General features: G+C 49.0%; 1 pseudogene; it reads right to left on the bottom strand.

The window, feature by feature from the left end:
- Positions 1–1,348: 1,348 nt before the first annotated feature.
- Positions 1,349–22,485, bottom strand: LOC133746839 (isopentenyl-diphosphate Delta-isomerase 1-like; annotated as a pseudogene).
- Positions 22,486–24,532: the final 2,047 nt, after the last annotated feature.

Genomic DNA, 24,532 nt, shown 5'->3' on the forward strand with positions numbered 1-24,532 from the left:
CCACGGCCACACACAGACCACAACACGTGTGTCTTCACAGCCAAACAGTGTGTCCCGTCCCCCTGCCAGGAACACACGTCCTGTCCGCTTGTTCTTGTGGCCTCGGGCTAGCTCCGGGACCCCACCACCTTGTCTTCTTCTTCTTCTTATCCCGTGTTTTCCGACGCCAGCCCCCCAGGTCCCGCGGCGCTCCCACCCGCGTGGTCACCTTCTCCAGTGGCCTGTCCCCTTCACCCCCTTGCCCATCCGAGGCCTCCATCTCCACAGGTGTGCTGGCAGGCTCCGAGGTGGCCCTGCTCGTGTCCCCTCAGGCTTCTGAACCTCTTGGGGAGTGGGCAGGTGGGCTCCAGAACTCGGGGCAAAACCATGGCAACCGCCAACACACAGCCCCTCCCCCAGGCCCTCACCGCGGGGGTGCGGTGGGCGGCGCCAGACACCTCCTCCCACGGGGGCCCAGCGTGGGCCGGGGGCCGGTCGGATGCCCTGGCCGTCCGTCGGGTCCCGCGTGTGTGGGGCCGGAGTGGGCTCCCCGGGCTGTGCCGAGTGAACGGGGACGGCTTCCCCTCGGCGCCCACCCGGGTGGGCTTGGGGGCGGCGTTTCTAAGGCACACGGGCAGAGACGCCCTCCGTGGGGAAGACGCCGGCAGCGAACCCCGCTCCGCAGACACGAGCTGGACACACCGAGGCCCTGTCACTTGCCTGGCGTGCGCGGCCGCTAAGTGGGGCGCGGGGATTCGGCTCGGATTCCCACCGCCCCGGCGTTTCTGGCCGGCTTGGCCCCCGCGGGGCCGCGTCCTCGCGTCTCGGCCGCCCGGCCGGCCCCGGGGGCGCTGCGCGGCGCTGGTGCGAGCCGCGGCCATCTCGTCCCTGACGCGGCTCAGGCGCCCCCTCGCGTCGTGCGGCGGCGCCCGGCGACTTTCGACGGCGGAAGGACCGTTGCAACCGCGGGGCGGCGCCTTGAGCCACCTCGTCTTCCCTGGAGCGCGGAGGCGCATGGCCTGGGCCGCCCTTCGTGTCCCGCGGCCTCGGGGCCCGGCGCTCCCTACGCAGTGGCTTCGTCCCCTACCTCCGCCGGCACCGGGGCGGAGGCCGCGGTCCACGGAGCGGGGCCTGGGTCCCGCCTCTCCGACGGCCCGGCCCCCGCTCGCCGCCTAGCGGCGCGACGGGCACATGACAGGGGCCGCGGCTCGGCAGCCTGGCGGCCGGGGTGGGGGGGGGAGGGGCAGAGTCCCAGAGTTCCCTGCGCGTCCTCAGAGTGGTTTTAACCTGGTCTCTACGCCACCTTGAAAACACATCTTTGTTGTTGTTCGCATTTTGTCCCCGGTCTGGAACGTTTGTTTTCTGAGCCTTAATTCAGGATTGTTTTGCGGCTGTTAAGTGGGATGGTCACGCTGGCCTCGTGTACGCGTCTCTTGGGAGTAATAATTGCTAAACGGAGTGCTTCAAAAATACGGAATTTGCATCTGAGGTATAGCCATAAAGCTACGAAACACTTATTGACGTGGAAAACAGGAACTAAAGCAGCATGGGTAGCAGGTCCCGTTGTGGCCAGTGTGTGTGCGTACACAGCCTTGAAAGATGTACTTCCATACATCAAGGGTGATTTCTCATTTTCTTTTTTTGAATTTCCTAACTCAAAAAATGTGCTTTACTTTTATAGACAGGAAAGCCTAAATAGGCTGGCGCCGTGGCTCACTTGGCTAATCCTGCACCAGGGCGCCTGCACACCGGGTTCTAGTCCTGGTCGGGGCGCCGGATTCTGTCCCGGTTGCCCCTCTTCCAGGCCAGCTCTCTGCTGTGGCCCAGGAGTGCAGTGGAGGATGGCCCAAGTGCTTGGGCCCTGCACCCCATGGGAGACCAGGAGAAGCACCTGGCTCCTGGCTTCGGATCAGCGCAGTGCACTGGCCGCAGCGGCCATTGGAGGGTGAACCAACGGCAAAAAGGAAGACCTTTCTCTCTGTCTCTCTCTCTCACTGTCCACTCTGCCTGTCAAAAAAAACAAAAACAAAAACAAAAAAACTAAATAACATCATTAAAAAGTTATATGATGCTAAGTTTGAAAACAGAACACAAAAGGATGTGTATGTTAACAGCTCATAAGTGAGCCTGAGTGTGGACAAGGCTGGAAGAAAGCACAGTAAAAAGAAGCAAGGAACTGAATGTGTGTGTGTGTGCTGGCCACACATTCACAGGAATGTACCTCGGTTTGGCAGTAGAATTCACAGGTGTTACTTTTTAAGCTTATTAGTGAGTGTATTTTAGAGGGAGAGGGAGAAAGAACTCTCACCTGGCTCAGCCTTCAAAAGCTGGGTCACTCAAGAAGTCTGCAAGAGTGAGGGAAAGGAGGACGCACCCTCCACTGAGGGCCAGGAAAACAGTGCAGGCCTCGGGGTGGGTGGCAGGAACCTGTTCCCTTGAGCCATCCCACTGCCTCAGGGTCTACAGTAGTGGGCAGCTGGCATCGGGAGCTGGTGAACCAGGTACCCCAGTGTGGGATGCCGGCCTTCTCACGGACATCTTAACCTCTAGACCAAACACTCACACAGATGAGTTTATTTTGATGCCAAAGCAAAGAATTGAAATCCATGGGTGGCTTTTCCATACCAATTTTCTGTGAACTTTTGAACACCTCATATAGGTATATCCCCAAATATCTCCAGTTCCAAAGGGGTGGCCGGGTGCTTGCACTTCAAAGCTTTGCTGTCCTTGCTTGCCTCCTCGCCCTACTCCACCCCTGCTTTTCCCTCCCAGAGCTTCCAGTGAGTGCTAGGCTCTGGATGGCTGCCCTGTTCCCATAATGGGTGTATTATCAACCATGGGGAGTAGCCTGGAGAGATAATTGAACCTAACATCAGCCAGGAATAATGGCTCAACACACAACATTAACTAAGAGCAAAAATCTGTTGCCTTTGGGAGACATTCTTTCAAAAATGAATTAGGCAGCGTAAAAATGACTCTTTAGGACAAGTCAACTCATTCCACAATGTTATTTTGAAACATTTATTAAAACAAGCAAACAGGGGTGGGTGTTTGGTGTGGTTAAAGTGCCACTTGGGACGCTGGCTTCTCGTATGGGAATGCCTGAGTTCGAGTTCTGACTGTACTCCTGATTCCAGCTTCCCCAGAGACAGGTGATGGTCCAAGTGGGTGAGTCCCTGTCCCCGTGAGGGAGATCTGGATTGCACTCACACATCCTGGCTTTGGCCTAGCTCAACCATGGCTGTGGCGAGCATTTTGGAGTGAACCAGCAGATGAGAGATCTGCTTTCAAATAAATTAAATCAAATTTAGTTTAATTTTTAAAAATTGTGCCATAGGTTTTGGGTTTGTGGCAGGTGGTGGAGGAAGAGGGCCTTTAATTTTTCTCTGCACTCCATACAGGCCACCATGTCCCTCGATGGCACAGATTAGTTTTATAAGCATCGTGTCTCGCTCCACCCCGCCGGCCACCTCCACCCCCCATTCACAGGATAGAGCTCACAAAACGTCCTGAACTAAGTGAAGGGGGAAAAAGACTCAGCGTCTACTGCTTACAGTTCTCCTCTTAGAGGGGGCTACGTCTGCAGACCACACCGACAGCTCCCAGCTGAGGGCCAAGGCATGGCCCCCAGGGCCTGAATCACAGCTGAAGACAGACTCTCTTAATGGGATCTCCTGGTCAGCGAGCCTTTGAAACCCTAGCCTGCAAGTTCTTTGGAGAACTCATTGGAGAAGTCCGTAGCTTCAAAGATGTTAGGAACCAGTGATCTACCGGGTCTAATGAGGGTGTGGACCACTTGCCAAGGCTCAGATAGTTCTTAAAATCTGAGCTCCTAGAAGCTCGCAAACAAAGGCACTCTGAGAAACACCAGAAGCAGCAAGTCTCCAGAGAAAAAAACAGAGGAAGAAGACAAAGGAGTTTATTTTTTTTTTTTTATTTTTGACAGGCAGAGTGGACAGTGAGAGAGAGAGACAGAGAGAAAGGTCTTCCTTTTTGCCGTTGGTTCACCCTCCAATGGCCGCTGCGGCCGGCACACCGCGCTGTTCCGATGGCAGGAGCCAGGTGCTTCTCCTGGTCTCCCATGGGGTGCAGAGCCCAAGCACTTGGGCCATCCTCCACTGCACTCCCTGGCCACAGCAGAGAGCTGGCCTGGAAGAGGGGCAACCGGGACAGGATCGGTGCCCCGACCGGGACTAGAACCCGGTGTGCCGGCGCCGCAAGGCGGAGGATTAGCCTGTTGAGCCACGGCGCCGGCCAGGAGTTTAAGTCTAAGCATTTCCCAGGCCCATCCAGGGAGCCAGAGACTAAGCAGAACGCCAGTGAGGTCCTTGACCACACACAATGAAGCTGAAGTGCTACTGTTACCCCTGCCAGCCACCTGCGTCCAGCCCGTATCATGGGCCGGGGAGTCCCTCTCGCACTGACACAGGGCATCGGAGCTGTCCAGAGGAGATGCGGGTGCGAGTGCTTCCCCTTCCTGATGGCCACAACACAGACACAGCCAAGCGCACAGGTCAGGAGCGTCCCTTTATCTCCAGCTGCTCTCACAATAGTGTGCAAAAATGTTAGGTACTGTTTTCTTTGCTCTTATTTCATATTTACTGTGGTTTTCCCTTTAGTGGAGCTCTGGTTTAAATGCACTTTTTTAATAGCAAGGTTTTAATTTGGGCTTCATGTGCTCTAAAAATATCTCGTCAGTATCAAAATAACACTTCAGAACGGCAACCTCAGAACTTCACAGTGTTTCTAAATAGTCTAATGATATGCAAGTGTCTGTGATTGTGTAAATTGCTGGCCTAATGATTTCCACTTGGCTCTTTCTGAAGCTTTTCTTTCCTAAGATGGATTCAGGGGGAGGTGCAGGAGAGAGTTACAGACAATTGATGCTGGAGCTGGAGATGATTTGGGAAAGATGCATCCTGAATTTTGCATTAATTTCAAAGATTTATTCTTTGAAAAAATATTTATTTTTATCTACTAGAGAGAGAGAGAGAGAGAATGAATATGGGAATCTTCTATCAGTTGGCTCACTCCCCAAATGACTGCAACAGCTGGGGCTGGGCCAGGCCTAATCTCGGAGCCAGGAGCTCCATTCAGGTCCCCACGTGGGTGGCAGGCACCCAGGTTCTTGGGCCATCCTCTGCTGTCTTCCAGAATGCATTAGCAGGAAACTGGATCAGCAGCAAGGTAGCCGGGATTATGAGATGTGAGGTGTCTCAGGCGACTTAACCCACTGTGCCACAGCACCGCCCTGAAACATTCGTTCCTGCCGCCTTGCTTGCCACCACCCTCCCAGGGCCATGGGTTTGTACCCTACTCTCCCTTCAGGCCTGGAATTGGTGGTACTGGGGGTTTATATCAGAGTTTCCCTGACTGATATTTTCAGAATCAAAATTTTATCAGTATTTTTTTTAAAAAGATTTATTTTATTTATTTGAAAGATTTGCAGAGAGAGAGAGATGTCTCCCATCTGCCAGTTCACTCTCTAAATGGTTGCAACAGCCAGGGCTGGGCCAGGCTGAAGTCAGGAGCCAGGAGCTTCTTCCAGGTCTCTCACATGGGTACGGGGGCCCAAGGACTTAAGCCATTTTCTGCTGCTTTCCCAGGGACATTAACAGGGAGCTGGATTGGAGTGGAGCAGCCAGAACTTAAACCGGCATCCATAAAGGATGCTGGCGTTTCAGGCTAGGGCTTTAACCTACTGCACCACAATGCCGGCCCCTTAATTGTTGTTGTTGTTGTTGTTGTTACTTTAAAATATTTATTCTGTTTGTTGGAAAGGCCGAGTTACAGAGAGAGGTAGAGACGGAGAGGGAGGAAGAGTTGTATGAGTATGTTAGTAGCTGTCCCTGTGTGTGGGTGTTGTAGTGCAGCAGTTAAACCAGGGCTCAGGACACCACATCCCATACTGCAGTGCCACAGTTCGAGTCCTGGCTCTTCTTCCAATTCCAGCTTCCTGATATGTGTACACAAAGAGGTACCAGGTGCTGGTTCAAGTGCTGAGATTCCTGCCACTCGTGTGGGATGCCTGGATGGAGTTCCTGACTCCTGACTTTAGCTCGGCCCAGCTCTAGCTATTGCAGGCATTTGGGGAGTAAACCAGTGAATGGATGATCTCTCTCACCCTCTGTCTTGCTCTGCCTATCAAATAAATACAAATAAATTTAAAAAATTAAAAAGATATTCCAGGCAATTCTTTTCCTGTAATTTCTTTTCAAAAAATAACTGAGACTGGTGTGCTGAGCTTGAATCCCAAACTGGCCCTTGTCTGTGTCCAGCTGGGCGTGTTACAGGCTGTCCAGGACTGTGCTGGAGCTGGCCCTCACAGGGTGACCATCAAGTTTGTAGCAACTTTTGCCAGCTGTTTGTTAGCCATAGGCATTATTAAATATTAAATTATATTGGAAGCAGGAACTCCAACAGATACATATACACCAATATTCATAGCAGCGTTGTTCACAATAGCCAACAGGGGAGAACAGGGCAAGTGTCCATCAGCAGGGGAATGGATAAACAAATAAGGTGTATTCATACAATAGAATGTTGTTCAGCCCTAAAATGCAATGAAGTTCTGATACATGTGACAACACGGAAGAATCTTAAAAGCATATGCCAAGTGGAATAAAGCAGACACAAAAAGAAAAACTGCCTGGGCCGGCGCCGTGGCTTAATAGGCTAATCCTCCGCCTTGCAGCGCTGGCACACCGGGTTCTAGTCCCAGTTGGGGCGCCGGATTCTATCCCGGTTGCCCCTCTTCCAGGCCAGCTCTCTGCTATGGCCCGGGAGTGCAGTGGAGGATGGTCCAAGTGCTTGGGCCCTGCACCCGCATGGGAGACCAGGAGAAGCACCTGGCTCCTGGCTTCAGATCAGCACAATGCGCCAGCCGCAGCGGCCATCAGAGGGTGAACCAACGGCAAAAAGGAAGACCTTTCTCTCTGTCTCTCTCTCTCACTATCCACTCTGCCTGTCAAAAAAAACAAAACAAAAAAAACCTGCCTGATTCCACTTACATGAAGTACACAGAACAGGCAAACTCATAGCCGCAGAGAGTACAATAAAAGTTTCCAAGTCTGGAGGGAAAGTCGATTGGGTAGAAAGTTTCCGTTTAGATGATGAAAAGGTTCTGGAAATAGTGGTAATGATTACACAACTATGTGAAGTACTTAATGCTACTGCATTATACTTGAAATGGTTAAAATGACAAATGTTGTGTCATCTATATGTTCATATTAGTAAGTACAATTCTATAAGAAATTAAATATACATTTCTAACAAAATAATTTTGAAAACAAAATCATCAAAATTGAATGATTCCTAATTTTTTCCACATTATAAGTTAGGTTTGTTTCTGAGGTTTTGTCTGCTGAATCTGTAGAGCATCTCTTCCAATCTCCATGCTCAGTGACATCACCTTGATAGCTAGATATTGGCTGGAAATCAAAAACGCCACAACTCAGGGTCCTTCCTCCCCTCCAAGTGGTTGTTAAGCATTTACCAATGCACTACTAATTCTTTTTTTTTTTAAGATTTATTTTTATTTATTTGAAAGACAGAGTTACAGAGAGAAAGAGACAGAAGTCTTCCATCTGCTGGTTCACACCCCAAATGGCCGCAATGGCTGCAGCTGAGCCGATCTGAAGCCGGGAGCCAGGAGCTTCTTCCAGGTCTCCCACGTGGGTGCAGGGGCCCAAGGATTTGGGCCATCTTCTACTGCTTTCCCAGGCTACTAAAGAGAGAGAGAGAGAGAGAGAGAGAGAGAGCGCGCGAGTGATCCTGATTGGAAGTGTAGCAGCCAGAGACTCAAATTGGCGCCCTTGTGGGATGCTGGCACTGTAGGCAGTGGCTTTACCAGTTACACCACAGCGCCGGCTCCACACCACTGATTCTGACCCCCAGTTTCCTCAAGAGTGAAAAGGAAACAGCAAAACGTGTGTCACAGAATTTCTCTGAGGATTAGTTGAGGTGAAAGGGCCCGTGGGAGTGCTCACCACATAGCATTTGTTCCTTTTCGCTAGAGACCTTGAGCTCCTTGAGGGCCAATCCTGCTGAAATGACCTGTTTTCTAAGTCTTTATTAGAGGGATGCAGTAGATGTTAAATTGAACAAATGAACGAATGGATGGATTTCCTATTTTAACAGCTGGCACCAGAACCACTTTCCGTAAGAGAATTAACTTCGGAAGCTGCTAGGGCAGAAGGTGGGGCCTGTGCTCATGGTGAGAGTCTTCTCCCAGCAGCTCTGAAAGGGAAAACAAGAACTTGACCTTTTTGTCTTTGACCCAGAAAAGGATGCCGGAAAGAAGGGGCACTGCAAGGATAGAAGCCAGAAAAGCAGAGACAGGGAGAGGCTGGGTGTCCACGGTGTGAGCTGTAGGGTGGGTGGGATGGAGATGGGATTTCTAATAGGCATTCCTGGGTTAAAACGGGTTGTATTTGTTTGCTGTAGGCTCTCATTATGACCCATACACATCTTCAGTGAAGTTTCTAGTCTCTTTGACAGCCTTGTGTTTGGATTTTTTTGGGGAATGTAATGAATCAAGAAGAAGCTGGGCTGGCCTCTTTTGGCCCCAGCTGCCAGTGAAGCGACGAAGGGACAGTGACAGGACATGGTGTTGCAGGCCAAAAAGTGTAGCAGAGGCAGGGAATGTGATCGGAAACCAGCTCCATGGTGATACAAACTCTTGGGAAGTCCTTGGAGAAGGCTGGAGTGGTCCTGTGAACATCTGTGGTCTATACGCTGAAGGTTGAACCTTCTTCTCTAGTTTTTGGGGAGATGAGGGTATCCCAGAGGCCCATAGGTTACATTCAATGATCTTGACATTTTTAGGCTTTGGTGATGTTCCATTGCTTGGTCTGTGGGTATTAATGCATTTTAGTGCATTCCTATAGTTTGGGGTTTTAGATTTTGAGAGAATTCTTTGTCTTCTTGGACTCCAGCTTGAATTAAGAATGTTCTGGGTAAATGGCCAGCGCCACGGCTCAATAGGCTAATCCTCTGCTTTGCGGCGCCGGCACACCGGGTTCTAGTCCCAGTCGGGGCACCGATTCTGTCCCGGTTGCCCCTCTTCCAGGCCAGCTCTCTGCTGTGACCCGGGAAGGCAGTGGAGGATGGTCCAAGTGCTTGGGCCCTGCACCCCATGGGAGACCAGGAGAAGCACCTGGCTCCTGCCATCCGATCAGCGCGGTGCACCGGCAGCAGCACGCCAGCCGCGGCGGCCATTGGAGGGTGAACCAACGGCAAAGGAAGACCTTTCTCTCTGTCTCTCTCACTGTCCACTCTGCCTGTCAAAAAAAAAAAAAAAAAAAAAAAGAATGTTCTGGGTAAATCTATAAAATTAAGGCATTTATAGTATCACATTACCTTGCTCTGTAGTGAAATGGCTTTTGATGACTGTCAGAATCTAATCTATCCAAAGAATAGGGTAGGAAAAAAGAAGGTCTTTTACAATGGAGAAGCCTGACAAACACTACCTTAACTAAGGGCTGAATATTATTACCAATGATGTCATGTGGATATTATATTTTCACCAATGATGTGTCAAGAAAGACACTTAACTTCTGTAGTTTTTTATTTATTTACTTGAAAGTCAGAGTTACAGAGAGAAGGAGAGAGAGAGAGATTGATCTTCCATCCTCTGGTTCATGCCACAGATGGCTGTAGTAGCCAAGGCTGGGCCAGGCCAAAGCCAGGAGCCAGGAGCTTCTTCTGTGTCTCCCACATGGATGGCAGGGGCCCAAGCACTGGGCCCATCTTCTACTGCCTTCCCAAGGCCATTAGCAGAGAGCCTGATGGGAAGTGGAGCAGCTGGGATTCCAACTGGCACCCATATGGGATGCCGGTATCACAGACGGAAGCTCTACCTACTATTACACAATGATGGCCCCTACAGTAGTTTTTTGAAAAACCCATAACCCCCGTCTAATCATGAGAAAGCCATCAGATCAGCCCAGATTGGGGGACATTCCACAGGATATCCAGCCACTACTGTTTGAAACTGTCACAGATTAGTGAAGACTGGGGAGATATGACAATTAAATGCAACGTGGAATCCTGCAACAGAAAGGGAATGTTAAGAAAAAAAGCCAGTGAAATCCAGATAAAGTCTGGAATTTAGTTAATAATGCAGCTTTGTTGATTTCTAGCTTTGACAAACGTGCCATGGTGATCAAAGCTGTTAACAGTAGGGGAAGTTGAATAAGCAGTATTCAGGGACTCTTAACACAATCTTTACAACTTTTTTTTGTTAATCTGGAATAATTTCTGAATAAAAAGTGTGTTTCAAAAAAATATGGAGCCAGTGCCATGGCATAATAGGTTAAGCTTCTACCTGCAGTGCAGGCATCCTACCTGGGTGCTAGTTTGTGTTCCGGTTGCTCCTCTTCTGATCCAGCGCTCTGTTTATGGCCTGAGAAAGCAGTGGAAGTTGGCCCAAGTGCTTGGACCCCTGCACCTGTGTGAGAGGCCCAAAGGAAGATCCTGGCTCCTGGCATCGGATCGGCTCAGCTCTGGCCGTTGCAGGCATTTGGGGAGTGAACCAGCAGATGGAAAACCTTTCTCTCTGTGTCTCATTCTCTCTCTGTAACTCTCCCTCTCAAATAAATAAATAAAAATCTTTTTTAAAAAGTTTAATAACAAGGCCGGCGCCGTGGCTCAACAGGCTAATCCTCCGCCTTGCGGCGCCGGCACACCGGGTTCTAGTCCCGGTCGGGGCACCGATCCTGTCCCGGTTGCCCCTCTTCCAGGCCAGCCCTCTGCTGTGGCCAGGGAGTGCAGTGGAGGATGGCCCAAGTGCTTGGGTCCTGCACCCCATGGGAGACCAGGAGAAGCACCTGGCTCCTGGCTTCGGATCAGCGCGGTGCGCCGGCCGCAGCGTGCTACCGCGGCGGCCATTGGAGGGTGAACCAACGGCAAAAGGAAGACCTTTCTCTCTGTCTCTCTCTCACTGTCCACTCTGCCTGTCAAAAAAAAAAAAAAAAAAGTTTAATAACAAATATGAGATACAAGGCCTTTGGGTTGACCAAAGGACCCCATTATCGTTGTACTGAGCTTTTCCATTATCTGGTTTATTTGTGCCACATGGAGAGTAGTTTCAGAAAATCTTCACTGGGCATCTTCCAAGGAGTCCCTAATGGCAAAGAAACAGTAACACTGTTCTTTTTCCCCCCAAGGCTTTGATACCTACAAAAAGAGATGAATTTGTGAACCTACTGCCAGGACAAACAGTCCCCTTTAAGCTCCTTGTGTAAGGTCAAGTGTGGCTTCTCTTCAGGCCGGCTCCTGAGGTGATTAACCCACAGCGACTTGTACAGAACCCAGGGCAACTTGCACAGAATTCCGCCCTGGGTAGTTGTATAAGAAAGGACAGAGACACGAGGGAAAGAGGCAAGGGGGCTCCATGTGGAAGGAGTTTATAGTTAGTGGAAAATATCACGGTCACGCCAAGTCTGTTAGGATGGTACACGTGAGTGACAGCTCCGTAAGTGCACAGTCTGCGTGTGATCAGGCTCAATCCAAGCAGAGCAGAGCAGTTAGGAGGTGTTTGGCAGGAATGGTTTCCTAAAATAAATAATTTTTAGGCCAAATTTGGTGGCCTGGTAAGAGGGAATTAGTGCTTCTTGCGGTGGAGGCAATGGCCTGGGCGCAGTCATGGAGACTGTACGTAAGAAGGAAGAACTGTGTGGATGCAGGCATGTGGTTCCTCAGATAAGATGCCGCTTGCGATGCCCGTATCCCATAGCAGAGTGCCTGGCTTTGAGCCCCACTCAACTTATTTTTTTTAACACTATGTACTCATTTACTTATTTATTTTATTTTAAAGTCAGAGTGACAGGGAGAAGGAGAGGGAGAGAGAGAGAGAAACAGAGTCCATCTGCTGGTTCACTTCCCAAATGGCCATAGCAGTCAGCTGTGAGCCAAGCGGAAGCCAGGAGCCAGGAGCTCCATTGTGATCTCCCACGTGGACGGCAGGGGCCCAGCTACTTGCTCCATCTCCTGCTGCCCTCTTAGGCGCATTAACAGGAACGCTCAATTGGAAGTGGAGTTGCTGGCACTCAAACGAGCACTTCAGTATGGGCTGCTGGTATTACAACGCTGGCCTTCCCAGCTCTGCTTCTGAGTCCAGCTCCCTGCTACTGTGCACCCGGGGAAGCATCAGCTGATGGCTCCAGTGACTGGGTCCCTGTCACCTACGTGGGAGACCCAGATTGGGTTCCAGGCTCCTGGTTTTTGCCTGACCGGGCACTTGGGGAGTGTGCAGGCAGAAGATCTCTCTCTCCTCTCTCTGCCTTTCAAATAAAATGAAAGTAAATAAAAAGAGTGTTTGGTACAGCAGTTAAGGCCGTGCTTGGCATGCCCACATCCCGCATTGGAGTGTCTGGTTCGAGTCCTGACTCCTCCACTTCTTTTTTTTTTTTTTTTTTTTTTTTTTTTTAAGATTTATTTATTCATTTGAAAGGCAAAGTTACAGGGAGGCAGAGAGAGAGAGAGAGAGAGAGAGAGAGATCTTTCATCTGCTGGTTCACTCCCCATATGGCTGCAATGGCCGGAGCTGGGCTGATTCAAAGCCAGGAACCAAGAGCTTCTTCTGGGCCTCCCACATGGGTGCAGGGGCCTAAGGACTTGGGCCATCTTCTATTGCTTTCCCAGACCATAGTAGAGAGCTAGATTGGAAGTGGAGCAGCCAGGACTTGAACCAGTGCCCATATGGGATGCCTGCACCGCAGGCAGCAGCTTTACCCACTATGCCACAGTGCTGGCCCCTCCTCTACTTCTGATCTAGCTTCCTGCTAATGTGCACCCTGGAGGCAGATGATGGCTCAAATACTTTGGTCGTTGGCACCAGGTGGAAGATCTGAAATGAGCTCCAGGTCCTTGACTTTGGCCTGGCCCAGACCTGTCTATTGGGGACATTTGGGTAGTGAATCAGTAGATAGAAGATCTCTCTGAATGTCTTCCTGTCTTGCTGCCTTTCAAATCACATGAAAAATTTTTTTAAAAAATAAGAATTGTGTGGAGGTAAAGGATCATAACAGCTTCCTGGAAGTGGAGAAGCTGGGTTAGGGAAGAGAAGAGAATGTCAAGGAATCAGCTGTCTAAGCCAGGGGCAGCGTCTGTGATACCATCTGCAGATGGAGAAGGGATTTTTTTGTTTTATTTATTTATTTGAGAGGCAGAGTTATAGAGAGGCAGAGGCAGAGAGAGAGACAGAGAGAGAGAGAGAGAGAGAGAGAGAGAGAGGTCTTCTACCTGCTGGTTCACTCCCCAGATGGCTGCAGCGGCCGGAGCTGCGCCGATCTGAAGCCAGGAGCCAGGAACTTCTACTGGGTCTCCCACGTGGGCACAGGGGCCCAAGGACTTGGGCCATCTTGTACTTCTTTCTCAGGCCATAGCAGAGAACTGGATTGGAAGTGGAGCAGCCAGGATTCGAACCGGCACCCATATGGGATGCTGGCACTGCAGGCAGTGGCCTTACCTGCTACCTCATAGTGCCAGCCCCTGGAGAAGGGATTCACATGAGTTAGAGAAGACAGGCAGGCTAGGAAGAAACAGGAAGACAAAGGAAGGGGCAGGAAGAACTCACAAAACATGGCAAAGGGAGCTGTGTGAGAGCACAACGTGCTGAGTGTGAGAAAAGGAATCTGTCTCCCGCCCCGTGAGAGAGGCCCGGAATCTGGGTTTATAGCGTTAGTTTGTGGACCTTGATTGACACAGAGAATTCATTCAACAAATACATATTAGGCACATACCGCTCTGAGGATGCAGAAGTGAGGCAAACAGGCCCAGGCTCTAACTTTGTGGAGCTTACTGTCTAATGGAGGAGCAAAACATCAGTGAGCAATCCCAGAAATTTGTAATGACAATGACAAATTGTGACATCAGCTGTTAGGGAGTTAGAACAATAGTAGCTGCTCGCCAAGAAACCTTCATGTTGCTAATTTAGTTTCCTGGGTTCCTCTGATGTTGGAAAGCGGGAGATCCTTAATATGGAAGAAATCTCCTATATGAAAGGAAGTGACTATTTAGGAAGCTACACTTGTTTCATAGGATCTTTTTTCAGTTTATAAAAACATATTCTGTAATATTCTGTGTGTGAGTTTTAAGTGATAACTTTTGTAATTTTTATAGCCACAGTTAATATACAAAACAATTCTGCACATCAAATAAGTTCATTTTTTTAAGATTTATTTATGTATTTGAGAGGCAGAGTTATAGAGAGGCAGAGGCAGAGAGAGAGACAGAGAGAGAGAGAGAGAGAAGTCTTCCATCCACCAGTTCACTCTCCAAACAACCACAATGGCCAGAGCCAAGCCAATCTGAAGCCAGGATCCAGGAGTTTCTTCAGGATCTCCCACTCAGGTGTAGGAGCCTAAGCACTCAGGCCATCTTCTACTGCTTTCCCAGGCCATAGCAGAGAGCGAGATCGGAAGAGGAGCAGCCGGGACTAGAACTGGTGCCCCTATGGGATGCTGGTGCCACAGGTGGTGGCTTCACCCACTATGCCACAGAGCTGGATCCCCCTTCTTTCTTTCTTTTTTTTCTTTTAGAAAAGGTTTATTTGTTTTATTAGGGAGGGAGAGAAAGAGATCTTCTCTCGGCTGATTCACTTCCCAAATGAACACAACAGGCAGGGCTGACCTAGGCTGAAGCCAGGAGCCAAGAACTCCGTCCTGGTCTCCCATGTGGGTGGTGGGGACCCAAGCACTTGGGCCATCTTCTGCTGCTTTCTCAGGTGCACTAACAGGGAGCTAGATCAGAAGCAGAGCAGCTGGGAGCTGGACTGGCTCTCCAGAATGGAACGCCAGAGTCATAAGCAGTAGCGTGACCTGCTGTGCCACAATGCTGGCTCCTGGGAGATCCACTTGGAAGATGCTTCTTTCACATGCCTGCTAACTTTCTGCTGATTGTTTGCTACCTGGGCCTTCGAAAGGACTTCAATTTCCTCACACTGTGAGAGCCCATAGAGTGGTGAGCTACTAAATTTGAGTCATTTTAAGCCATTAATTTGTGGCAAGTTATTACGGCCATAGAAAATGGATACACCGGCCGGCGCTGTGGCTCAACAGGCTAATCCTCCGCCTTGCAGCGCCGGCACACCGGGTTCTAGTCCCGGTCGGGGCACCGATCCTGTCCCGGTTGCCCCTCTTCCAGGCCAGCTCTCTGCTGTGGCCAGGGAGTGCAGTGGAGGATGGCCCAAGTGTTTGGGCTCTGCACCCCATGGGAGACCAGGAGAAGCACCTGGCTCCTGCCATCGGAACAGCGCGGTGCGCTGGCCGCAGCGCGCTACCGCGGCGGCCATTGGAGGGTGAACCAACGGCAAAAGGAAGACCTTTCTCTCTGTCTCTCTCTCACTGTCCACTCTGCCTGTCAAAAAAAAAAATAAATAAATAAAAAAATAAAAAATAAAAAAAAAAAGAAAATGGATACACCAAGCTATAAAAAGCCTCGTTACCTTCTTTTCTTCTTTGCGCTTTTCTTCCCCTGCCTGATCACTTGCTCTGGGAGAAGCAGGTGCCATGTTGAAGTTTTCATTTCATTTATTCTATTTTTCATCTCTAGAATTTCCATTTGGCTCTTTTCATATCTTCCACTTCTTTTCTCATTATGTTTGTATTTTCCTTTAAATTTCTAAATATAGTGGCAGTTTTATCCTTCTTGTCTGATCGTTCTGTCATTATTGGGTCTATTTCAGGAGTCTGGCAGTCTGCCATTTCTCCCAGTTCTTTCTTTTCCTTCTTCTTGGCATATATTGTAGTTTTTACATTTTTGAGTGTCTGCATTTCTCTTGAAGCACTTAGGTCCTTGTTTTTGCCAGGCTATTAACTTAATTTCAGATTAATTTTATCTTTTAGAGCCTTGTTTTTGTTGTTGTTAAGCAGATGTTGCCGGCGCCATGGCTCACTAGGCTAATCCTCCGCCTTGCGGGCGCCGGCACACCGGGTTCTAGTCCCGGTCGGGGCACCGATCCTGTCCCGGTTGCCCCTCTTCCAGGCCAGCTCTCTGCTGTGGCCAGGGAGTGCAGTGGAGGATGGCCCAAGTGCTTGGGTCCTGTACCCCATGGGAGACCAGGATAAGCCCCTGGCTCCTGGCTTCGGATCAGCGCGGTGCGCCGGCCGCAGCAGCCACTTGGGGGGTGAACCAACGGCAAAGGAAGACCTTTCTCTCTGTCTCTCTCTCTCTCACTGTCCACTCTACCTGTCAAAAAAAAAAAAAAGTTAAAAAGTTAAAAAAGCAGATGTAGAGCATACATCAGGGTTAGTTTAGACCTATCAGTCAGATTTGATTCTTCTGAGGTCTCTCCTGAAACCTTGGGTTGTCATGGAGGTATTTCTACTCCAGTTGGCCAAACTCTGAATGTTTTCAGCCCTGTTTGAGCTCTGGGAATTGTTCAGTTATAGTTCAATTATTCTTTGCCCAGCCTCCTGGAATTTAACTCTGTGTATGACTACATTAACATTTAGCAAAGACTCACCATTCTATGTAGATATTTGGATCTCTCTCTCTGTTTTTGTATGCCTTGTTCCTTTTTGGAATTCTGCACAACTTCCAGCTACCTGAGGTTCCATGAATCCAATCTCTGTGTCAGCGAGACTGCCATGTTCTGATTTCCTGATCCAGACTGTGTCTACCGGGAAAAGCCAGGGCAGTTGTGGAAGTCACCTCATTTGTTTTCCTTCTTACAACATAGTCAGCCCTATGCTACTTATTGTCCAATAGCTGAAGATGGCTGTTTTCTCTATTTTTCTAGCTTCCAAGTTGTGTATAGCAGAAGGGTAAATCTGGCCTGTTTTACCTCCATCACAATCAGAAAAAAATAGTCCTCTGTTTCATTGGAATTTGATGAAAGAAGCCAGTCTTTGGGGACCTGATTGACCTACAAAAATGCAGTTTGTAAATCTAAAAGTTTTTCAGCTGAGGTAAGTATACTAATAGTTGCAACCTTGGAGGCTTTTTTGCTTGTTTTAGAAGCCAACAGCCTTGTCCGGGTTATAGCTCATACACAGACTACACAAAATGTTTACTCAACCAATGTTTGCTAAATAAGTAAATTAATGAACGAATGTAACCAAATGACTGATTGCTTTTTCCTAAGAACTTACTAACGTGTGGACCTATGATTCTAATGGCAGAGAAGTTATCTAATCATATTCATGTTCATCATTAGAAACAAACTAATTTACCAGGGAATGAATGTTCACCGTGGGCAGTAAAAGCTTAGCTGTAATCTCAGGAAGGAAAAGTAGCTCACAAAATCTATTGCAGTTTGGCCAGTGCCGCGGCTCACTAGGCTAATCCTGTGCCTGCGGCGCCAGCACCCCAGGTTCTAGTCCCGGTTGCTCCTCTTCCAGGCCAGCTCTCTGCTGTGGCCCAGGAAGGCAGTGGAGGATGGCCCAAGTGCTTGGGCCCTGCACCCGCGTGGGAGACCAGAAGGAAGCACCTGGCTCCTGGCTTCGGATTGGTGCAGCACCGGCCATAGCAGCCATTTGGGGGGTGAACCAACGGAAGGAAGACCTTTCTCTCTGTCTCTCTCTCACTGTGTAACTCTGCCTGTCAAAAAAAAAAAAAAATCTATTGCAGTTCATGCTTTCTTTGCCAATACACGGTGTAAGTGTAGGTTTGAGCAGGATTCCAGCTCCAGATTGCTGGGTTCAAGTTCCAGTTCCTGCATCAACTTAGATGCATGACTTTCGGCAAGTTATTATGTAAACTTGTTGGAGTTCAATTTACTTCATCTGTAAAAAACAAGATAATGATGACATACATTTTATAAGGCTGTTGTGAGCATTATATAATGATATATGAAAAATACCTTAAACTAGTGTCTGATATGTGTAAGAGGTAAATAAGTGATAGAAATTATTAAGAAGAGGATTTGTCTTGTAAAATGAACTCTGTATAAATCATTGGCATAGATAATTAGATATTTTGAGCTGATGAAACTTCTGATTTAGTTCCAAGGATTTCAGTAACCAGCCTTGAAAGAATAACATTGTACATATAATGGTTAGGTGTAAACATATTAAATGGCCACCCTGTGCCTTTAAGTGTATTAAACAGTCTCTAAAATGAGACTTTTGTGATTGTTCCTGTTTGTTTGGGGATTGACACCGTAGCTAAAAAGACCTGCCTTCTGTTTAAGCCTATTGCAGCTGGAAACATGAGAAGGCCATTGCTCAGCGGTCGCTATTTTTAGTCTGTGCTTTGGGAGCACAATGATGGTGCTTGGAGGAGGCTAATCCCCATCTCTTTTGTCACAAGGAGACTGATGTGCATCCATCCACAGTTTCTGTATGAGCCAAGGGAAGCTTCAAGGTGCCTACAGTGAGAGGCAATTCAGACAGCACTGAAAAGCCAAGTTTCAGTTTAGCCAAATCTCCCCTCTCAAAGAGGGATTTATCCCAGCACTAGCTCTTTAAGGAAATGGGATATGTCTTCTCATAGACATCTGGGCAAAGGTGGAATTAAAGGGCTTTCCCTCCACCTCCAGGGGTTAATGCAAAGTTCAAGCCAGAATTTGCCCCTGGAGATGATTTCCCCCATCTTGAGCTGGGCAGGATGATGCGTGGCTGCTTCAGGGACTACAGTGCAGTGGAAGTGACACTGAGTTACCTCTGAGGCTAGGTCATAAACAGCAATGCAGCTTCTCTCTCCCTCTCTCATTCCCTCTCTTCCACCTTCCCTCTTCCCTTTTCTTCTCCCCTTTGCAACCTGCCCACAGTGTGTGAGGTAGGAGGAAGCACCAACTAAGGTTTTAGCTGACAGCCAGCATCAATCGGCAGTCTCATGGGTGACCAAGCCTCTAGAAGGTTCAGTCCCTGGCCTTCGAACCATAGCAGCTGACACTAAATGGACAGAAGTCAGCAGTGCCCAATGAACCTTGCCCAAACTGCAGGTTTGTAAACAAAATAAGTGTCATTGTTCCTTTTTTGTCTTTTTAAAAAGTTCTTATTATTTGTTTGAAAGACAAAGTGACACAGAAAGAGAGAGAGAAATAGGTCTTCCTTCTGCTGGATCACTCCACAAATGTCTGCATCAGTCATGGCTGGGCTAGGCTGAAGCCAGGAGCCCAAAACTCTTTTTGGATCTCCCACATGAGTGGCAGGAACCAAGTATGTGAGCCACAACCTGCTGCCTCCCAGGGTATGCATTTATAGGAAGCTGGATTGAAAGCAGAGGTGGGCTTTGAACCCAGGCACCCCAACACAGGGTACAGTGCAAGCATCCCAAGCAGCAGCTTAACCACTGTACCACACGTCCACACTGTTGTTGCCGTTGATGGCACGACACAGTCACGGTAGCACAGGTGCATCTCTTGTACAAAGATGTGTCTTCCATAAAGTGATCCTCATTAGTGGATTAGCATTTCAGGGGAATGAGAGGTTAATGAGGGATGGAGTGTTGAGGTGGGGAAATACTGCACTCATATGTAATAATAATAAACTAATCTCTCATGTATCTACCAGGCTTTCCCTTTTGAGGAGAGTATGTTTGAGAAATAAACTCAAATTCAAATTTCACTACCATATTCTCTTGATACAGACCTTTTTTTTTTTTTTTTTTTTTTTGGACAGGCAGAGTGGATAGTGACAGAGAGAGACAGAGAGAAAGGTCTTCCTTTTTGCCATTGGTTCACCCTCCAGTGGCCGGCGCATCGTGCTGATCCGAAGCCAGGAGCCAGGTGCTTCTCCTGGTCTCCCATGGGGTGCAGGGCCCAAGGACTTGGGCCATCCTCCACTGCCTTTCCGGGCCATTGCAGAGAGCTGGCCTGGAAGAAGGGCAACTGGGATAGAATCCGGCGTCCCAACCAGGACTAGAACCCGGTGTGCTGGCGCCGCAAGGTGGAGGATTAACCTGTTAAGCCACGGCGCCGACCAAGACCATTTTTTTTTTTTTTTGACAGGCAGAGTGGACAGTGAGAGAGAGAGAAAGGTCTTCCTTTTGCAGTTGGTTCACCCTCCAATGGCCGCCGCGGTAGTGCGCTGTGGCCGGCACACTGCGCTGATCCGATGGCAGGAGCCAGGTGCTTCTCCTGGTCTCCCATGGGGTGCAGGGCCCAAGCACTTGGGCCATCCTCCACTGCACTCCCTGGTCACAGCAGAGAGCTGGCCTGGAAGAGGGGCAACCGGGACAGGATCGGTGCCCCGACCGGGACTAGAACCTGGTGTGCCGGCGCCGCAAGGCGGAGGATTAGCCTAGTGAGCCGCGGCGCCGGCCCAAGACCATTTTTTTAAAAAGATATTTTTGTTTGAAAGACAGAGTGACAGAAGAGAGGAAGAGATGATAGAGATAGCTTTTTAAAAGATTTTTAAAAATTTAATTGAAAGGCAGGGTTACAGAGGGGGAGAGAGAGAGAGTGAGCGAGCAAGAGCTTCCATCTGCTGATTCACTTCCCAATTGGCCACAATAGCCAGGGCTAGACCAAGCTGAAACCAGGAGCCAGGAGCTTTATCTGGGTCTCCCACATGGGTGCAGCGGCCCAAACTCTTGGGTTATCCTCCGCCGCTTTCACAGGCTCATTAGCAGGGAGTTCGATCAGAAGTGGAGCAACCAGGACTTGAACCTGCACTCATACGGGATGCCAGTGCTGGCGGCATCTTAACATGCATTGTCTGAGAGATCCATCTTCCACTTAATATTTCAGTTTCCAAATGGTAGCAACAGCCGGGTATCCGCCAGGTGACAGGAACTCCATCCTGGTCTCCCCTATTGGTGGCAGGGATCCAAGTACTTGTGCCACCATCTGCTGCATTCCCAGCACATTTGCAGGAAACTGAGTTGGAAGTGGTGGAGCTAGGACCCCCAAGTGGCACCTTGATATGGGACCTGGGCATTTCAAGTGGCAGCTTAGTCCACTGTGCTACAATTACTCTGATTATAAAGTATCACTGAATCATTATGAGATATCTGAGGGAATTGCGTTATGATTTTTGTTCTGAGTTTTCTAAGGTAGACAAAATTTTCAGTCTTCGTCCATCTGCACATTCACATTTTATATTCTCTCACAGTCAACAAACTGATTAAAATGTTTTATGGTATCACACTATTGAAAAGGAAAAGTCTCTACAATAATTGAAACTATGGAATCATCTTAATTTCACCACCAGCTGCTTTTTTCAGCAAGTTCTTCTGGTTCTTTTTTTTTTTTTTTGGCAGATAGAGTTAGGCAGTGAGAGAGAGAGACAGAGAGTAACATCTTCCTTCCGTTGGTTCACCCCCTAAATGGCCACCACAGCCAGCACTGCGCTGATCCGAAGCCAGGAGCCAGGTGCTTCCTTCTGGTCTCCCACGCGGGTGCAGATGCCCAAGTACTTGGGCCATCCTCCACTGCACTCCCGGGCCATAGCAGAGAGCTGGCCTGGAAGAGGAGCAACCGGGACTAGAACCCGGTGCCCACATGGGATGCCGGTGCCGCAGGCAGAGGATTAACCAAGTGAGCCACGGTGCTGGCCCCCTCTTCTGGTTCTTTTTTAATCTCATCAGGATCTAGATTGAAAGTTACATTCTTCCTTACAAACTAAATGTAGTTAGTGTCAAGTTCACCCCAGATACTGTCAGAGTGAGCCTGGTAGTGAACTCATGGTGGCTAATTCATTTCTTCCAGCGGACCCTCTTCTGCGGGTCTCCTGATTCAGCTTTTAACTACCCCTGTGCCACGGGTCCCACACCAGTGGCATGATGTCCTTCAAGCTCACCTGGCTTGCTTAATGGATGGTATGACAGCTATGAGTAGAACAACCCAGAAAGATAATTTTAGCATCTCATCTCTGCTGTAGCAGGAGCTGATTTTCAGTGTTTAACAGGAAGACACTAAGAGCTCAGTGCAGTAACTCTGTCTCAGTGTTTTCATGCAGGTGACAATTCTTGGGTCTCAGCCCCAGCATTACTGTCATTTTCATCAGTAAGGATACATATTTCTGCCAGGGTGGAAATTTGCTCACGCAGATGGAGAGTGTTTATTTGGGCATTGTTACAAAATGATCTGTCCCAGGATGCTCAGGTGTGGGCTGCAGGTGGACTGGGCATACCATTCCTGTCGGACAAATTTGGAGGGTGCCCGTGGTCCCTGGAACCTCCCGTCAAGTATTGCCCATTCGTAGCTCTAAGAGATCCTGGCAAAACAGAAATCTGGTAAGAATCAATGAAGCTCTTAAAATCTATCTGAAAGTGTTCCTAAACTGCTTACAATTCTTACCAAGTGTTAATAGTGAGAACTATCACCTTGCGGGTTAATAATGAATTTTGATTTTCGGTTGTTTTGGTAGCTGGCTTTGATTCCATTGGTACAAAGGCATCTCTGACGAGGCAGAGCTTCTTTTGAGTTCTACCTTACATCCCTGTGCCTTTGCTCACAGTTTTCTTTTTTCTTGGCGTGCCCTCTCCCCTTCTGCACTTCCCTACCTCTCCAGTTTGCCTTCTTGTCTTACTGCTGGCTGCTCTTCCTGCTTTTAATGTTGGCTCTCTGCAAGTGGCTATCACACTGCAAGTGGCTATTACCTTTAGGGAGCTCATCTAGTCAGACAGCTTTTTTTTTTTTTTTTTTAAGATTTACTTGTTATTTATTTGAAAGTCAGAGTTACACAGAGAGAGGAGGAGAGGCAAAGAGAGAAAGAGAGGAGAGAGAGAGAGCGAGAGGTCTTCCATCTGCTGGTTCACTCCCCAGTTGGCTGCAATGGCCAGAGCTATGCTGATCCGAAGCCGGGAGCCGGGAGCTTCTTCCAGGTCTTCCACGCGAGTGCAAGGGCCCAAGGACTTGGGCCATCTTCTGCTGTTTTCCCAGGCCATAGCAGAGAGCTAGATCGGAAATGGAGCAGCTGGGACATGAACTGCCACCCATATGGGATGCTGGCTCTGCAGGCGATGGCTCTATCCACCATGCCACAGCGCTGGCCCCCAGTCAGACATCTTAAATTCTGCTGATTTCTGATGACTTCTCCCAAAAATGTTATGTACTTACGAAGATTTATGTATTTGAAAGGCAGAGTTATGAGAGAGAGGGAGAGATAAAGAAAAAGGCATCTTCTATCTGCTGGTTCATTCCCCACATGGCCACAATGGCTAGGGCTGGGCCAGGCCAAAGCCAGGAACCAGGAGCTTCTTCTGAGTCTCCCATTGGTGCAGGGGCTCAAGTACTCAGACCATCTTTTGCTGCTTTCCTAGGAGCATTAACAGGGAACTGGGTCAGAGCTCAAATTGGGGCTTTACCCACTGCACCACAGTGCTGGCCCCTGTACTTATTTGAAAGGCAGAGGTAGAGAGGAAAAGGGAGAGGGAGAGAGAGAGATAGGGAGAGAGAGGGGTAGAGTTCCCACTCATTGGTTCACTCCCTGATGCTCACAACAGCTAGGGCTGGGCCAGGCCAAAGACGGGAGTCCAGAACTCCATTCATGTCTCCCAGGTAGGTAGCTGGGACTCAAGCACTTGAGCCACCATCTCTTGCCTCCCAGGTTGCGCTGGAATTGGAAGGAAGCAAAACTTGAACTCAGGTGATCCAATATGGGAAGCGGGTGTCCCAAGTGGTATCTTATTTGCTGCAGCAAAATCTGCCCCCAGATTGCACCTAAGTCTTCCCCCAAACATCGTCTTTCTCATCTCAGTGATAGCGATTCTGTGCTTCTAGTAACTTGGGCCACCAAGTTTGGGGTCATCTTCAAATAGTCTCTCAAACATCCCAAGCTAATATGTCAACAAATTTGTTGGCTTTTCTTTCAAAATAAGATCTGGGGACCAACCTCTCACCCCTTAGTCTTCACTGCCCGGATTGCTGCAGTAGCCTCCTAGCCTGCCTCCTGTGTCTGTCCTTCTGTCCCTGCTCTCCAGTCCATTCTCAACCCAGCATCAGGCATACCTTTTAAAATGTCTGACAAACCGCCGGTGCTGCGGCTCAATAGGCTAATCCTCCACCTGTGGTGCCAGCACTCTGGGTTCTAATCCCAGTTGGGGCGCGGGACTCTGTCCCGGTTGCCCCTCTTCCAGGCCAGCTCTCTGCTGTGGCCCGGGAAGGCAGTGGAGGATGGCCCAAGTTCTTGGGCCCTGCACCTGCATGGGAGACCAGGAGAAGCACCTGGCTCCTGGCTTCGGATCAGCGCGGTGCGCTGGCCGCAGCGGCCATTGGAGGGTGAACCAACGGCAAAAAGGAAGACCTTTCTCTCTGTCTCTCTCTCTCACTGTCTGCCTGTCAAAAAAAAAAAAAAAAAAAAAAAAAAAATGTCTGACAAACCTCTTCATTCAAACACCTGCAGCCTCCCATTTTCCAAAGACTAAGAGCCGAAGGCTTCAATAACAGTCATACTTCCTTTCTCATAGGTTTTCACACCTGTTAGGAAATACTCTTGCCTCATTGTCTTGCACACTCAGCCCTTGGATACCCACAAGGCGCACCTGTCATCTTGGTCAGGTCTTGGCTAAGGACCACCTTTCTTGCTCCTCTCTGACCATTCTAAATTACAGCCTCTGTCTTAGCACTTTCTGTTTCCCTCCCCTGCAGTTTTCTCCATTGATCTTGGCTAATGACTGATGTGCCATTATTATTTTACTTATTTTGTCTTCATTTTCCTAC

Source organism: Lepus europaeus, chromosome 18, assembly GCF_033115175.1.
Source record: "Lepus europaeus isolate LE1 chromosome 18, mLepTim1.pri, whole genome shotgun sequence".
In the NCBI taxonomy this organism is placed as follows: Eukaryota; Metazoa; Chordata; class Mammalia; order Lagomorpha; family Leporidae; genus Lepus; species Lepus europaeus.